Consider the following 16,310-nt stretch of genomic DNA (forward strand, 5'->3'; position numbering starts at 1 on the left):
AGAAAGAGTTTCATAACACGTATACTGGATTCCCCCGCTGTCTGAAAGTAGAGCATTCTATGAAACCTTTCGTAAGATGAAATGGGGTAAAGTGAAGAAGCAATTACCTTAGGACACATCTTGCTAACAGTGCATAAAATGAATTGAAATAAAGTGCAGACACAGTTCAAAGCTCTGGTGACTCGATGCTGAGATGCTGAGAGTAGTTCCTGGGGAAGGAGTGTGGCAGTGCTACTCTTGCTCCTGGGGGTGCGCTGCAAAACAAACACTGAATGCTACTTTTGCTTTTCGCCTTTCTTCGTAAAAACAAAAATCCTTTTCAGATTTCTTTGTTAGGGAAAATAGGTACTAATGTAGGTCTCTCGTAAAAGCGACATGGTGTAAAGTGAACTTTTGAAAAACAGGAGATACCTGTATAGAATTTTTTCTATTTCCTGTTATTTGGGATGGAGTACCAGAAGCTTTATGTTAAAAGGAATTGTATTTATCCTTTGGTGATCTTAGTTTTCATTCTGTATGTTTTAAAGAGTAAAATAGAAACAAAACAAGAAGAAAAACTGGTAAAGTCTGTTTAATCCAAAGATTGTAATTACAGTGTTTATGTTGAGAAATAATGTATCAAATAGATGGTGCTGCATGTGCAGTCAGAGTTCCATATCTGTGAAGAGCCTTTTAGAAGTACATTTTTATTCCCAGCTTGCCTGAATGATTTTAATAGAAAAGTCTGGAAATGAGGTTGGCCCGGAGTTTGAGAGAAAGGTGGCAGGAGATTGGAAGGGACTTGTATGTGTCTTATCACTGCTGAATAACATAGTTCTATAATTTACCTTGAGAGGAATGTATAGTTTCAAAGCATATTTGTTGGCTGCATGCCAGGTATTGAACAGATAAATTTTAGTACTTAACATTTATGCTAACTCTTATGATATTATTCTGTCACATAGTCAATATAAATTATCTTCTGATGGTGGTGGTGATAATATCTAACAGTCATTGAACATTTGTATGTCAGGCAATGTGCTAATCAGTTTAAAAGCATTATTTCATTTAGTCTTCATAATAGCTAGTTGAAGTGGATACTAGTATTCCCATTTTATGGGTGAAGAAAAAAATAAATCACTAATGTTTTGTGAAATATCCTTACTCTTTCCTGACCCTTCTTGGTGGGATTGTACAAACTATTAAAGGAACATTGAGAAACCTTATGAACGAGTTCTTCCAGGTGTGAAAGAAAGGAGGTTGCATTGTTCCGCTTTTGAAACAGATCTGAAAAATCTTATTCCTGGCCAATAGTCCAACAGTTGTTGGGAGGGAGAGAGAAAGAGAATGTGTATGATCACAATGTGCTCTTCCTCAGGGATAGGACTGACAGATTTATATGATACAATAAGTCCCATATCCCATCCTCTTTGCAGCAGAGAAAAAGGAGCTCTTTGAAAATGTTTTCTTCACCCTTTCAGAGTAAGCTTATAGTTGTTTGATTAATCATCTGTATTTCTTAAAACCTTCCTTTCCGGGCTTCCCTGGTGGCGCAGTGGTTGAGAATCTGCCTGCCAATGCAGGGGACACGGGTTCGAGCCCTGGTCTGGGAAGATCCCACATGCCGTGGAGCGACTAGGCCCGTGAGCCACAATTGCTGAGCCTGCGCGTCTGGAGCCTGTGCTCCGCAACAAGAGAGGCCGCGATAGTGAGAGGCCCGCGCACCGCGATGAAGAGTGGCCCCCACTTGCCGCAACTAGAGAAAGCCCTCGCACAGAAACGAAGACCCAACACAGCCATAAATAATTAATTAATTTAAAAAAAAACCAAAAACCTTCCTTTCCTTCCCAGTATGCATCCTCTAACATGAGCCTAACATGAGTAAGATTTGTGGCCTAGTGCGTTTATTACATTTCCATTGTCTGTGAATTCCAGCCACCCACCCGTACCTGCTCCAGCTGTCTTTTGCTGTTTGACATTGTGCCAGCTCCTTACATTCTCCCCTGCCAGCCGTCTGGAGCTATTGTGCAAGCCTAGTCTCTGCGGCTACTTTTTAGATTTTTTGCCTGGTTACTTGGGAATAATCCATTAGCAAAGGTATTAAGAGGATGAGTGCCTAATTGGAACTTTGTTTCTCCATTACATAATCAGAAGAATTAATGGAAATATGGGAAATAAAAAACAATGCCTGGTAAAGTGACGGAGAAAGTTACTTTGGGGAGGAAGAGGTGAGGCTTTCTTAGAGTGAAGAAAAAGATATCCAGTTTTGTACTGCTAAGTACAAACCTTCAAATACATTAAATGCTTGCTTTCTTGTGCTTGAAACTTGAATGAATAGCTAAAAAGTAAGATGGACAATTTCTCTGAATAGTTAAGCCCATTTGAAATATATGCATAACCATTTATTTCTTAATGAGATTCTAAATTTGTGGCCTAATTAAAATATTGAAGGAAACTGGATTTTTCAAACTAACAAGATGCTTAGAACACCCTCTTTGAATTTAATTTCGATCGCATGTGTGCTATAGACTGATAGTGCTTTTAGATGGCTTTCTCAAGTGTGTTGGAGCCTTTAATGGAAAAATATCTTTTCTTTGCAGTCTCCCCCACCAACATACACACAGACACACACACATACAGCCCAGAAGAAATTTGATAGCATTTCTAATTTAATGGTTTGCATTAGCAAACTTTATGTTTTGGGGAATTTAACATGATGTGATACTTATATGTAAATGTTTGAGTCTTGGTTGTCTATAATGGTTGAAGGATAATTTTCCAGTGAATACTAGTAACACATACATAGCAATTTTCTGACCATTTTTCACTGTATCAGTTGATATTATTGACAGTTAAGGTCAAATCACCTTTGCTTTTATGATGAGGTACGAAGCTTTAGTTAGCAACTGGCTTCCTATCTATCAGCCTGTCTAACCTTGCAGTAAATGAAGAATAAAGTCCATTATTTTTATGGAAAGTTTATAGGTGTTCAAAAGCAAATGATTTAAGGCTATACAATTTAGAACCAGTGTGTTTTATCTTGTGAGTTATGGCTTATTTTTTAATGTCATTTATGTAATTGTGTAATGTTCTCTTACTCTGTTCCAGCAGCATTTATATTGGCATCTGTCTGTATAAGCTCCTTAAAGATATAGACAAGCATCCTTTTCATAATCCTTGGTATACATTAAATGACTTCTCATACTTCCTTTTATATAAAAATGAGTTGTTTACCTTAAGAATGAAAATATTTAAGACGGTTTTATCAGATTACATGCTCACATATGTAATGTCTTTGACATGTAAAGATTTTTTTTTATTTGATACATCATCTCTTAAAGCAATCATTTTTCTATCTTAATTTCAGCATTATATTTTCTGTCTTTTATTCTGCCTCTCTATTAGTGTGCACTAGAATAATGACTGTACAGCAATGTTCAGTTTGTATAAACTTTCCTTAATATGATTTTAAGCCTCATTTAACAAAGAATATTATTTTTTCCAGCCATTTTTCTTTTACTGCAGTTGTTAAAGATGAACCAGTGGATTAAGTAAAAAATATCAGACTTTTTCAATACTTGTATTTAAAAACCTCTTATATTTTGGATTTTATAAAAGTGCATAAATATGAGTTCAGTGACATTTGAGAACTATTTAATTTTTATCATAACTTTTTAAATCTTTATAATAATGTAAAATTTTATATTAACAGACGTTTCAGTTTGTTAAACAAATATTAAATGCTGACTATGTGCCAGATACTTGTCCGAAATCTGTGGGCACAAAACAAAACAAATAAAACTATACTATGTCCTGAAAAGGCACTTAAGTGAGAGGACACAGGTACTGACAACATTTTAGTATGAATAATAAAGATAGGAATATAGAGATATTAACAGGGTAGTCTGGGATTGGGAGCACAGAAGTGAGGTATTTTTCTGGTGGAAAAATTATAGTTGGTAATCAGATTTTACAGCCAAGATTTCATGACGAAGAAAAAAAACTTTACCTCTCTCTCAAAAAAAAAAAGATTTGTGTTTTAAACAAGGAAGCCTATTCTGTTTCCAAGGATGAAAAGATTGACAGAAAAGCTAAAGTATGGTAGCCATGTAGGAAGTTCATTTTGGGATAATTTCTATTCACTTATTTTTTAATTCACTGGTCTTTTCTTCACCTGTATTCTTTCTGTTGTTAAGGTCGCCAATAAATATTTTCATTTTAAATATCATGTGTTTTAGTTGTAGAATTTCTATTTTGATTGAGTTATTGTTTTTCATCTTTTTAACCACTTTGGTCAATCTTTTTACCTAAATTCCTTAACATATTTATAATAATTCTTCTAAGATCTGTTTGCTAGTTCTATGAGCCACCTGCGATTCTACTTCTGTTGCTTTTTTCTTTTGACTGTGGTCACATTTTCCTATTTCTTCTCATATTTCATAACTTTATATTTTATGCTAGACATTGTATAAAAGATAGTACAGTCTTATGTAAGTAATACTTCTCCTAGACGGGCTTCCACTTACCTCTGTCTGGTAGCTAGGATGATGGCCTGATCCCTTTTATCTAATCTGGAGTTGAGCTTGATCAGGGCTGGGTACCACTGCAGTTAATTTACTGTGACTTGAGCATAAGATTAGGCCTCTCCCTCTTGCCAACTTCTTGGAAAGACCATCAAAATAAAGCTGAGTTTAGGGAGAAAAACAGAGTCAGGATATTTATGAGGTTTGAGAGATCTGATTTTCAGAGGGTCTGTCAATGCAGACCAAGGGATTAGAGGGGAGAGGAAAGGTCCTGATCTGGGTTTGGCATAGTTCATGATCTAGTTGAGAATTGGTAGTGCCAACTAAAAATTGTCACTTGCTGTCTGCCTTTACAACGATTAGGTCACTAACCTTCGTCAGAGATTAGTTGCTCCCTCTTCGGAGCAGCTCCTCAGTGCTATCTGAGACGCTGTGTCCTGGGCTAGAGTCCTCATTTTGCCCCAAATAAAGCAACTCACAACTCTCACGTTGAGCTTTTTTTTTTTTTCCAGTTGACCGTAGACACAGTGAGGGGTGGGTTTCAGAGTGAGTTTTGAAGAGTAAACAGTGTAGTTGAGCCATCTGCTTTTGAGAAGAGGGTGGTGCGTATTTACTCTCAGGATTAGCTGAAAAGTTTATTGTTCATATAAATGGGTTTTCTTGAGGTGCCTGAAACAAACCACCTCATCTTTCTGGGCAAGAGTTTGTGGAATAGCAGAGAGCTGAATGGTAACACCATGCTAATGGTGACAGTGAACTGTGTGGCTGCAGATGCTCTTGGCTTTGAGATCTAAACACTGCAAGAAAACCTCTCTCTTCCTGTTTCGTCGTACAAGCACCAGCTTCATCTACCTTCTTAGTTTGCAGAGACGACTAGCCATCCCTTTCAGGATTCTCCAAATTCCAGTGCACCATACTAGCCCAGACCTGGCCGTCAAAAATTGGTTGGGTTTTCCTTATCCCAGCAAGGTTCCTGTGCCTGTGGCATTTTTACTGCTTTGCCCATCCATTGCCCCAGCATTGGATAGACGCTCTCAGGTGACAGCAACTGTTTCTGTCTGCTCAGTTGGGAAGGGCTCATTCCTCTCTGGAAATAGTTTATTTAGACTTATTTGCATCCAAGGCTTTTTGATGGTTTTAGTGAAAAATATAATTGTTTACTTTACCCAATTTTTTGTTGTTGTTGTTGTTGCATCAGAGTAAGGAGAGGGTCTTTTGCAAACATACCTACTAGAAACAGAAGTCCCTGAATGCATTATCTTAAAAGCCCAATCTAGAAAATAAATCTGAGTCTACACATTTAGGATTTTTTTTAAGTTAGGAAAAGTAAATGAAAATAAACAAAAGTTAATGAGTGAACTGAAAATAAATTATATGTTACCTCTCAATTCTCATTTTGTTTTTTTTTTCTTTTATTTATTTTTTAATAGATTTGTATTTATTTATTTTTGTCTGTGTTGGGTCTTCGTTGCTGCGCGTGGGTTTTCTCTACTTGTGGCGAGCGGGGGCTACTCTTCCTTGCGGTGCGCAGGCTTCTCATTGCAGTGGCTTCTCTTGTTGCGGAGCACGGGCTCTAGGCACGTGGGCTTCAGTAGTTGTGGCACGTGGGCTCAGTAGATGTGGCTTGCGGGCTCTAGAGCGCAGGCTCAGTAGCTGTGGCGCACGGGCTTAGTTGCTCCGTGGCATGTGGGATCTTCCCGGACCAGGGTTCGAACCCGCATCCCCTGCATTGGCAGGCAGATTCTTAACCACTGTGCCACCAGGGAAGCCTTTTTTCTTTTTTTTTTTAAAAAAAATAATATACTTGATAAATGGTAGAAACATATATTTAAGAGGCACTGATATTTAGCTTTGGATGGAACAGAACAAGTCTTGAGTTACAGTTTTTAAGGCTAATGCAAATGTTATTAAAAGAAACTTTCAAGTGTTTACCATTCAGACTTTCCTGATTCTCAAGGAGTACTCATAGTACTCCTTGTTTTCATTTTGCGTTTTAATTAAGCTTTAAATTTTTCTGATGGCTTAAGAAGAAACATCAAAATGAGCCCATTTCTTTGCAGTTGTGTTCTTTAACTCTTCTTTCAAAACTTTTTGAAAAATCTCTGACAGTCGAAGCCTACTAATTTTAAACTCATTCCTTGGTATTAAATCAGTTCTTAGTACTTTTGGGTGTAAATTGACGTAATTTTGACCTTGCAAAGCTAATCAACTAAAGAAACTATTAAAACACACCTGTGCTGCTTAGAAATAGTAAGATTTGTCTTGAACTTGCATCATAGGTTTTAGTGGGACATCTGGTATATATTTTAACAGGCTTCGTTAAGTAAATTTTATGTCTCGGAGGGAGAGCATTTCTAATTGTAAGACTCCACCTCTACAGTCAGTTTTAGGTTTCTACTTAAATGAATAACCATACAGTCTAGAGCCTGGTCCTGAACTTTCTGCTCTCTTCTGAAACCTGAACCTTTGGAGTTAGACTTAGATGGTGTTGAGAATACTTAAATCTCTTTATTTCCAGGAACTGGTTATTGAATAGTATTACGTGTTAAGAGCTGCAAGGCATTGGGAATATAGTAATAAGCCATTAATGCCTCTATTCATGAGGCATTAATGAGGGAGACAGATATTAACATTCACTTTGTGGCTATTAGATAATACCAAAGAATTAATGAGAATTTGGTTATATGTGATAAAGGCATTGTAGTTATATAAGGAAATGTTCGTATTTTTTAGAGTCATAAACAAGTAGGTAGGGGAGAAGTGACATGATGTCAGGCATTCGCTTCAAGACAGTTCAGCAAAAAGAGGGGCGCGGGGCAGAGGGAGAATAGATGAAGCAAATGTGCCAAATACTGGTCACTGTTGAATATAGGTGATAGGTACTCAGAGGTTCTATAATTGTGTATATGTTTGAAGTTTTTCATAGTCGGATCTTTTTAAAGGATCATACTAATGACAATATTCTAAGAAACGCCTAGGAGTGATGAGGCAAACGTACTGTGCTAAGTTGCTTCTATAAAACTCAGCTATCTGCCGTAGCTACCAAGGCTGAACACATGCTTACCCTATGGCTTAACCTTTTCACTCTTAGAAATACCTTCATATATTCACCAAAAAGACATGTACAAGAAAGTCCATTGCAGCATTGCTCATTAGATCCCTAAACTAGAAGTAAGCCAAACATTCATCAATAGTAGAATGGATAAATACATGCAGTATATTTATGGAATAATATACATCAGTGGGAAAAAAAGGTGATCTTGACTATACACTATGACATGGATGAATTTCATGAATACAGCATTCATGAAAAAAGGAAAAAAAGCCAGATACAGAAACGTTTCTGTCTTTAAATTTCCATAACAAGCTAAACTAGTATAATGGTGGTAAACATCAGAACAGTGGTTACATTTTGTGGGAGGATTTAATCATTGGATTGGAAGGGGAATAATAGAAGCTCTGGGGTCTTGAGAGTGGTCTGTATCTTGATCTAGGTAGTGGTTGAGTGTGTTCACTTTGTAAAAGTTCACTGTGCTCAGTCAGTGATTTCCTCACTTTTATGTGTGTGTTATATATTTTATACTTGTATTCTTCAATAAAACATTTTTTAAATGATTCTCACATTGGCTAAAAAAAAAAAATCTCTATTTTTTGCATGTACATAATATTTCAGTTTAAAAGTTCTTAAAGAACAAACCAAAAAAGGACATCCGGTGGTCAGAAGCTTGGTGAGTAAAAGGAACTGAAAGAAGCCCAGCATGGCTGGCACATGTAGACCAGTGCTGAAGGAGGGTGGCAAGCTGTCCAGATCATTTAGCACCTGTGCTATTTGTTTTTTTCCTTAGACCAGTGGGAAATAATTGAAGTTTTTTAAATAGAGTGATACGACCTGAAGGGCACTTGAGAAGGTTCATGGTTGGAATGTGGAGAACTATTAGGAGACCAGAGTGGATATGAGAGGCCTATGAGTCAGCTATTACAGTACCTCAGGCAAGAAATGACAGTGACTTGCACAAAGGTAGTTTTAGTGGAGATGGAGAAAAGTGGATGTATTTGAGAGCTATCTAGAAGGTAAAATTGCCAGGACTTGAGCATGGATTAGATAATGAGAGATGAAGGAAAGAGGTCACAGTGGTGACTGCAAGGTTTCTCGCTTTTACAATTTGAAGAATGATGGTACTATTTTGTAAGACAAAGAAACCTGGAAGAAGAACAGGTTTAGAGGTGAGGATAAGAAGCTCATTTATTAGTATGTTGAATTTGAAATGCCTTTGAGATATGTAAGTAGTGATGTCCAGTGGAAATTAGAATACTCTTCTATGGTCTGTCTTGTCAAGTCAGACTTGTGTCATATTCTGTCCACATATGATATATGACAGATATATGACAGTAGAATCAAAGAAGTATAGGCAATCATAAAATCACTCTTGAACTAGGATGTATTTTCTAACCTGTGCTACTTCTTGAGGTTAATAGGCTCTAAAAGTTTTCTTTTCTCTCTCTCTCTCTTCCTTTTTTTTTTTGGTAGGCAAATCCAAGGGAGTAGCATCATGTGCAAATAGAACTTGATCCAAATTAGCTATTCAGGTAGAAGAAAAAGCGTCTATGAGAGAATTAATGGTCTAATTAGTGCAGATGATACTACCCTCCATTTTACTTAATGAATATGTGCCCCAAAATGAGCCTGAGGTGGGAAACACATCTGCTGTTTCTTTAGTTATCTTCCGCTTCCAAGTATTTCCGTAGTATGAGCATCTTGCTGGACTGCATGTGATTCTTGCCTCTAAAGGTATATACAGTAGTCACCCTTATACACATTCCAAGACCCTCAGTGCATGCCTGAAATCAAGGATAGTACCATACTCTATACATACACTGTGATTTTTCCTATATATACATACCTGTGATAAAGTTTAATTTATAATTAGACACAATAAGAGAATGTTCCAATTGCCAGCATCACTACTCTTGGAGTTCAGGGCCATTACTAAGTACAATAAGGTTTACTCAACAATTGATCAGATACCCGAGTTGGCTACTGAAGTGATTAACGGGTAGATAGGATAAACAGCAAGGATACTGTGGATACTGTGGATTAACGGGTAGGTAGGATAAACAGCAAGGATACTGTGGACAAAGGGGTGATTCTCAACCTGAGCAGGATGGAGCAGGAGGGCGTGAGGTTTTGTCACACTACTCAGAAGGTCATGGAATTTAAAACTTATTGCTTATTTCTGGAAATTTCCATTTAATATTTTCATGGGTAACTGGTACCGAAGAACGGAAAACTGCAGATAAGTGGGGACTGCTGTATTTTTAATACAACGTGGCACTCTGCAAGCCATCTGCTTTATCTGGAGCCCAACCAAAGAAATGGTGATTTGTGCCATTGCCAGAAGAACTGGTTGTATTGAACATATTGAGTGATGGTTTATATTTCAGTCTCCAGTGCAAAACCTTAAGGGGTTTTCCTGAGTGATTTTGATTATCTGATATTTTTCCAATATGTGACTTATCCTCTATATAATATATGACTCTACTGTAAAAGAATGCTTTGTCTCATATTTAAAGGGATTCTAGCTAATTCTGATATTTTTGAGATTTGGTTAAAGTCCAGGTGTACCCTATGCATTACCTACAAAATTTTGGACACTTCCACTTAATTCTGTCTTATTTTTCATTTTTCCCAGCCACAGAGGGTCCATCCTTCTAAACTGGACCCCTAAGGATTTTAACCTTTTAAAATCTGGATTTCTTCAACCCATTCTCCATGTTTAGTTGCCCCCTTACCTACTTTTGTTCTCTCTCCTTGGAAACATACCATTAAGAAAAACTTAATTTTTAAAAAGATATCTTTCCCACTTCATATTAACTTTGAGGTATATGTTTATTGAGTAGAATAGTGGGAAGAATCACCTGCAGTATTTAACTATTATTTAACCTACTCAGAGAGAATGCAGAAGTCCACAAAATGAGGAAGCCTGAAGTTGAGTAAGACATCTTGTCCTTGGAGTCAACAGAGATTCCTATGCTTTATCCTCTTTTGAAAGCCATGCTGTAAATGACACTTCTGAATCTGCATTTTAAAAAATTCATTAAAATTGATTCTGAAGCCGCCTATTGAGTTATGTTATAAAAGGATTTGAACATCAGTTGTTCTGAAATACAAGTTGAGTGGAATGTTGAAATTCTTAAGCTACATTACGATCATAATTAGTTTTAGATAGGTATAGGGTCATGCTTAAAGTCAGCAATGCCCAGGGTCAGAATAAATTTATGAGAGAAATAATCATACTCAAGCCCGACTGAAATATTTATCTTAAGCACAGCAATAAGCATAAAAATCAAATAATCAATAATAGTGGACTCTTGATTAGAGATGTCAGGGAAGTTCTCCCCAGCCTTATCTCAGAGGCTGCCAATTAGCATTATTAGGTTGTGATAGTAAATGAGTTTGACCAGGTATTTTCCTCTCTGATTCAGGCAGTTATCTCTGGAATAATGCCCTATAAAGAAGTAATTTTCTCAGTTCAGATTCCCTTTGACTTATGCTCTGGCAGAAACCATCGTAAATATTGGCATTCAGATCTTCTAAAAATCCTAAAGCACTTAGTATTTCCAGACATCTGAGGTATATGGATGTATTCACAGGAGAGATCAGTCCACATGCAAAGATGAGTCAAGAATTGGAAAAATAAATTTTTGTTGTATATACCTGTTTACCTAAATCAGTCTATCTTTTTCTTATTTAGAAGACTAGATGAGAAAAGGACCAATCTTGAAATAGAAGGGAGTTTTCTAAAAATAATTTAAATCAAAGAGGAAAGTTTAAACAGTGGTAATCTAGCACTGTGGTTAAAAACTTCGAGCTTTGGGCTTCCCTGGTGACGCAGTGGTTAAGCATCTGCCTGCCAATGCAAGGGACACGGGTTCAAGCCCTGGCCGGGGAGGATCCCACATGCCGCGGAGTGGCTGGGCTCGTGCTCCACAACTACTGAACCTGCGCTCTAGAGCCCGCAAGCCACAACTGCTGAGCCCACGTGCCACAGCTACTGAAGCCCGCACGCCTAGAGTCTGTGCTCCGCAACAAGAGAAGCCACGACAGTGGCAGGCCCGTGCACTGCAACGAAGAGTGGCTCCCGCTCACCGCAACTGGAGAAAGCCTGCGCACAGCAACAAAGACCCAACACAGCCAAAAATAAATAAATAAATAAATAAATAAATTTATTAAAAACAAACAAAACCAAAAAAAACCTTCAAGCTTTAAAGCCAGCAGGCCAAGTTTACCAGTATGACTTTAGAAGAGGTATTTAACTTCTCTGAACTTCAAATTTTTATCTGAAAAGTGGAGGTAATAACACCAATAATTACCTGCTGGGTATTATTTTGAGTGCTAAATGAGATAGTGCATAAAAGCATTTACCACTATGCCTGGCACATAGAAAATGCTCATAAAATGATCTGATTAATATTTCCATTCACTTTCCTATATTGCTACATTTTTTAAAGAAAGCGTTGTTTATTTAGTTTTATTTTTAACATTCATTTCCTTATGGGGATTTAGGATGGTGTGATTTCATAGATTGGATTTACTTGCTCCATCAGGATTGAACAAGCATCACTGATTTGGCTATCAGTACTATCTTAAAGACCAGTTTCTTTACAGGCAAAGATATGCAATGAACTCTTTGACCTGTTCGTATCCCTGAATATCTAATGGATTAAAGAAATGAGACCTTCTTTCAAAATGCCGCATTTATGCAAATCAGGTGCTTCTCAAAGCAAAATCACTCCTTTCTTCTTACAATTTTGCAGAGAGTCACATTTTTTACTTTCTAGATCACTAAGACAGTGACTTAGCTACTACAGCATGCCCATTCTTTTAACAAGTGATATGTCCTGGCTGTCCCTAAAGTCTGCACCATAGCATTCAATCTGATTTCTTTTTTCTCTTTTCCTCATCATCCTTTTATTCAGCATCCAACCCCATGAATGGGGGCCCCGAAAGATGTTAAGTCATTGTCTCACTCAGTATTCAGAGATCACAATCAAAAAAACACGTAACTTCTACTAACTAGTATAATTACCTTTGAAAAATTGCAGCCCTGAGTGACCAAAAAAAAAAAAAAAGTAATGTTACTAGATTTTTCATTCTCACCCCAGGTGTTGGATAGTTTTTAGAAGGGCTCAGGCGGGGAGGTGGTAGCCATCTTTTTTACTTCACATTTCAAAACAGAAAAAAATCCTATTCATTCCTGGAAAGTAAAGTGTATCACATCTTCTACTTGCCCCCTATTTCCTGTCTTGTCAAGGTTTCTTTCAGTATTCCATCTCCTAGTTTATACTTCTGAAGTTTCATAAAGACAAGAAGCGTCTTGTAGGGCTTCCCTGGTGGCACAGTGGTTGAGAATCTGCCTGCCAATGCAGGGGACACAGGTTCGAGCCCTGGTCTGGGAAGATCCCACATGCCGCGGAGCGACTAGGCCCGTGAGCCACAGTTACTGAGCCTGCGCGTCTGGAGCCTGTGCTCCGCAACAAGAGAGGCCGCGATGGTGAGAGGCCTGCGCACCGCGATGAAGAGTGGCCCCCGCTTGCCACAACTAAAGAAAGCCCTCGCACAGAAACGAAGACCCAACACAGCCATAAATAAATAAATAAATAAATACATACATACATACATACATACATACATACCCAAAAAAAAGTTTAAAAAAAAAAAAGAATGAAACTGAAATAGATATTTCAGGTGAACAAATAAAAAGAGAAAGAGGGACTTCCCTGGCGGTCCAGTGGTTAAGACTCCACGCTTCCACTGCAGGGGGCATGGGTTAGATCCCTGGTCGAGGAACTAAGATCCCACATGGTGCAGGCAAAAAAAAAAAAAAAAATAGAGAAAGAATTTGCCCCAGGAAACTGATTTCTGAAGGGTATATAGGCAAACAAAAACGATCCCTGATGGAAGGCCAGAGATAAAGGAAGCAATAAAGATTAAGAAAAGTTATATATGCACATATATATGCACATAGCAATAGTTTCACTCCTAGGTATATACCCAATAGCATTGAGTACTTATGTTCACCAAAAAACATTATAAAAAAAGTTCATAAAAGTGTCAACTTAAAACTACTCAATACCTGTCAACAGTAGATTGGATAAAGAAACTGTATAGTCACATATGTCTTAGAGCCATATAACAGCGTAGGTAATACGCAATAGTATAAGTGAATCTCAAAAACAATAATAAAGAAAATTAGCCAAACACAAAAGACTACACGATATATGTTGAAGTGCGTAATAGGGAAAATGAATCTGTTTTAGAAATCAGGGCAGTTAGTGAGATAAGTGTTGGCGAGGATGTGGAGAAAAGGGAAGCCTTGTGCACTTTCGGTGGGAATGTAAATTGTTGCAGCTACTATAGAAAACAGTATGGAAGTTCCTGAAAAAATTAAAAATAGAACTACCATATGATCCAGCAATCCCACTTCTAGGTATATATCCAAAGGAAATGAAAACAGGATCTTGAAGAGGTATCTGCACTCACTCCCATGGTCATTGCAGCATTATTTATGATAGTAAAGATTTGGAAATAACCTAAGTGTCCATCAGTGGAATAGATAAAGAAGATATGCCATATACATATATATATATATACACAAACACACACACACACACACGCACACATATATGGAATATTATTCCGCTGTAAAAAGAAGGAAATCTTGCCATTTACCACAACATGGATGGACCTTGAGGGTATTATGCTAAGTGAAATGTCAGAAGAAAACAAATATTGTTTGATATCACTTGTACATAGAACCTAAATAAAAAGGCCAGACTCAGAAACAGAGATCAGAATGGTAGTTACGAGGGAGTGTGGGATGGGAGAAATGGGGAAATGTTGGTCAAGGGTACAAACTTCTAGTTATAAGTTGAATAAGTTCTGGAGATCCAATGTACATCATGGTGATTATAGTTAATAATGCTATATTATATACTTGAAGGTTGCCAAGAGAATAGATTTTAAATGTTCTCATCACACAAAAAAAAATGTGATATGATGGGGGTTTAGCTAATGCTATGGTGGTAATCGTTTTGCAATGTATTAGTGCATTAAATCAACACATGGCACACCTTACGTTACACATTGTTATATGTCAATTATATCTCAGTAAAGCTGGGGAAAAAAATCAGGGTAGTAGTTACCCTGTGGGGGTGCCTAGGGTTGGCTAGGTGCCTAGGGGGACTGCTGGGTGCTGGGGTGTTTTGGTTCTTGATCTGAGTGTGGGTATCATAGTTGTATTCTGTTTGAAAATTCACCATGGTGTGCACTTCTGTGTACTTTTCTGCATGTCCTTTATACTTTAAAAGGTTTTTTTAAGTGAAAATATTGGTAAATCTCAGTGAATATTGAATGTATAAAATAATAATATCTTGTGTTTATAGCTAGGAAGAAATGTAAAGGAGTTAGGCCACGTAAGGTATCAATCTACAGAACGTCAGAATTAAAGTATTTACGTTTTAGGTTCTGAAGGGGTGATCTCTTCTGCTCCGTAAAACCACTTTCATAAGCAATTTTGAGCAATTTTGAAATTACAAGGGAGAAATACAAGTAAATTTTAAAGGAATTTCAGTTATAATTTGGGAATATTTTAAGTAGATCAAAAATTAGTTATGTTGAGTTTTTCAGTAAAAGTACCTTTTAAAAATATTCTGAGACCTGTGGTCTGTTTTGATGCTCTCCATATTGCTTGATCTATTTCTAAACACTACTCAGTTTGGCAATATCCCTTGAGAAGTATATGGCACTTAACGTGTATTGTTCCCTAGAGGAATCAGGAAAGAAAGAAAAGATGCAAATTTCCTCTTGGGATAAAATAGAAAATTAATTGAAGAGGGAAGAGTCTATAATTTAAGCTATTGTTAACATTGGGAGAATATCATAATATGTAATTTTCATTTTTGTTGATTATGTCTTCTTAGTTTAAATACCAGTTATCACCATCAGAGTTCATGCTCTTTATGCAGCAGCTTTGTACGGCCTGTATTTGTATCTTCATCTGGTTGATTTATAGACAATGATGTAAGCTTAAAACGTATAATCTTTTTTATGCAGTATCTTCTTACTCTTTCTTTATTTGCTTCAGACTCATCGTCAGTTAGCTTTTGAATTCCATACTAAGATTTTGAAAGAAATACTCCAACAAAAAATGAATTGTATTTTTGTTATAGTGATTCTGCTGCATGGATTACAAGCACTCTATCTCCATGCTTGGATAAACTCCATCAAAAGCACATTATGCTCCTACTTCTGTGGCCAGCTGCCTAATTGTATCTGCTGTAACCACACGCTGTTGGAACATGATACCAATGAAGAACAGAAATGATAAATTACTCCCTGCAGGTGATAGTGATAATGATAATTTTTAATTTCCTTCTTCATCATAAGGTGTAGTCTGATCTTATTTCATTGGCTGCCATTCTGTTACATACACATATGATATGTCTGCTTTAAAGAAGTACTCATCACACCAAAATACATGAGAAAGTAATTCGTTTTTATTCCATGTCATTGTTCTTCAAATGAGCATGTATAAAACGAACTGCATCTACCTTTGTATGTATGGGATGAAAAAGCAAAAAGTGGCTTAAAACAGATTTTCAAATGATTCAATTTACAAATGCTGTGAGTTTTTCCTTTTTGTGAAATCCACAAAGCAGAAACAAACAGCTCATTGTGAAACTCTGTTCTAATACTTAGGAATATTTAAGATGCACAATAAAGCTACATGTCTGTATTATTTTCCTGTG

The 16,310-nt window shown here is 37.0% G+C and overlaps 1 protein-coding gene across 2 annotated transcripts in view; it reads left to right on the forward strand.

The window, feature by feature from the left end:
• The window catches only part of PRMT3 (protein arginine methyltransferase 3), a 138,237-nt gene that overhangs the window by 97,375 nt on the left and 24,552 nt on the right, over positions 1-16,310 (forward strand). The window lies entirely within an intron of this gene.

Source organism: Eubalaena glacialis, chromosome 10, assembly GCF_028564815.1.
Source record: "Eubalaena glacialis isolate mEubGla1 chromosome 10, mEubGla1.1.hap2.+ XY, whole genome shotgun sequence".
Lineage (NCBI taxonomy): Eukaryota > Metazoa > Chordata > Mammalia > Artiodactyla > Balaenidae > Eubalaena > Eubalaena glacialis.